Source organism: Spinacia oleracea, chromosome 2 (assembly GCF_020520425.1).
Source record: "Spinacia oleracea cultivar Varoflay chromosome 2, BTI_SOV_V1, whole genome shotgun sequence".
Classification (NCBI taxonomy): Eukaryota; Viridiplantae; Streptophyta; class Magnoliopsida; order Caryophyllales; family Amaranthaceae; genus Spinacia; species Spinacia oleracea.
Genome location: NC_079488.1, coordinates 61,444,491 through 61,446,841, shown reverse-complemented (window position 1 = coordinate 61,446,841; position 2,351 = coordinate 61,444,491).

Below are 2,351 nucleotides of genomic sequence, written 5' to 3'. Positions count from 1 at the left end.
GCCCGTACCTCGTCTTCCTTAGTGAAGACTTCTAGTAGCAACTCTGTCCATTGACTATTTCAATTAAAATAATGTTATTGTTATAAAAGTCTAGACCAGTCTAGTCAAGTGTGGTCTTCAAATTAATATGTTTTGTTTGCCCTTACTTATGTTTTATTAGCATCATGTTAGGATTTTTCATTTAATAGAATCATGTTAGGATTATTATTGTTTTAGTATGTAGTACTCAGCTTTGCTGTTTACGTGCTTTGTTTGTGTGTGTTGATCATAGTTATGCCTTATTGATCCTGTGATGACCCATTTTGGCGAGCAGTCTCTAAGGATCAATAAGCATTGTCCATCTACAGGTTTGAAGATGATGCATCATTGGGATCGGGATTAGAGAGCTTGTATTTATTTTGTTTTGCTAAGTGACTTGGGTTTGTTAATTTGGACTTAAAGCTTGTCGTACTATTTATATTCCCTTATTTTCGTTGATTGGTTTTTGGGATTAAATTTGTAATCGATTAATTATAAACCTAAAAGTTAGTTTTATGTTTTCCGCTGCAAAATTCTGAATAAGCCGTTACGTTTTCACACGGGCGATAATGCCTTGATGATTCTCTACGTTTTATGTTAAAAGGTTATTTTAGAAAAGAGAGAATCGTCGGGGTGTTACAACGAGTTCCATTGCCGTGATGATTCCTACGTTTCTAGGTTTACCAAAACGACGATAGGATACTACCTTTCCTAAGCTAGATCTCAAATGAACCTTCTTCTTCTCGCAGTGTAATACCTCGTATTTTTTCGAATTTATAAACATATTTTTATTATATTTATAAAGAAATTTTATTTATTTTTTTGAATTTAAATCGCATTTAAATATAAATGTATTTTTATTAATTAGAATAATTATTATTTTAAAGTATTACGAAATGAATTTATTATTTGAAGTCGGGAAATTTATTTGGGTTTTGATTTTAAATGGTTTGCATTAATTCTTAGCCCAACTTGTTTTAATAGTTGAGCCTAACTAAACTTTCTAATTTAAATTCCTAATCCAAACCCGATCAATAAAGGGAAGCCCAACACCAAAACTCATAAGCCCATCCCACTAGGGATTTGGGGAAGCCTATAAATACACCCCTTACATTCATTTTATCCCCTCATTAAACCCTAATTACTTTTCTCTCTCTTTCTCTCTCATACCCGACCCCTCTCTCTGTAATCCCCCGTCATTTTATACACTTTATTAATAAATTTTAAAATAGAGTTAATTATATTTAAATAGAATTTACGAATTTTAGAAATAAATATATAATTAATGTATATTTATTTATTACTTTTTAAATATTTTAACGGTTTATGAAATCACAAAAATAATTTTAGAATTTTACGTTGAAAAGAATTCGAATTACGAAAACACGTTCGATTGAATTTGGAAAAGCAATCCTAACCGTTTCAAGTTCAAACAAACTAAATCCTAGTTCTAGCCCGAATTGTAAAGGCCCAAATAAATAAACCCATAATTTCACCCTTGTTTCAATTTCACGTGAAATCCGCAAAACACCAAAACCTCCCCTCCACCTTCACCTTGCTCCCCTCCACAAGAACCTATACCCTACCTCCATTGCTGCGGCTACCCAGCCGCCACCACCGCCGGCACTCCTCTCCTCCGCCGTCCCTCTCTGCCTCTGTACCGCCGGTAAATTCCCTTTCCTTCTCCTTCGTTCTTTCTCTTTATCTTTCGTTTCTTTTCTCACTCGTTGCTCTGTGTTGTGCGAACAAGCAACCACCGTGCCCTCACTGCTTCGTCGCCATCGACAACACCAGCCGACAACCTCCTTGTTCCCCTCTCGCTCACGGAGCCTCTCTTCTTTTCTTTCTTCTTTTGCACGCTACGCCACCAGTCGAGCCACCACTGCCGGCTGTACCCGCTGGTCGTGCCGCCCAGCCCGCGTCCACCTTTCATACTGCCGTCGTACCTCCGCCGGCCAGCCACTCTCTCTCCTTGTTTTGGTTAATCCTTTACCCTTTTATGTAATTAATGTAATATTTATGTTTTAATAATTTAATTAGCGTTTTCATAATTTAAATTATTAGTTTTGATAATTTACACTTAGAATTTCAGATTATATGTTGACATTATAAACTAATTTGTTTTCAGATTTGCTAATCATGTTTAAGTTAGGATTAATTATGTTTTATCAATTTAATCTATATTTTCTTGAATTAAATTTATAGTTTTATGATTTAATTATGAATTTCATATTTATATGTTTTGCATAATTAAATTATAAATTTTCAGAATATATAATTTGATTGAAATAAGAGTTTGAATTAATTAAAGTATGAATTTTAAGGTTTTAATG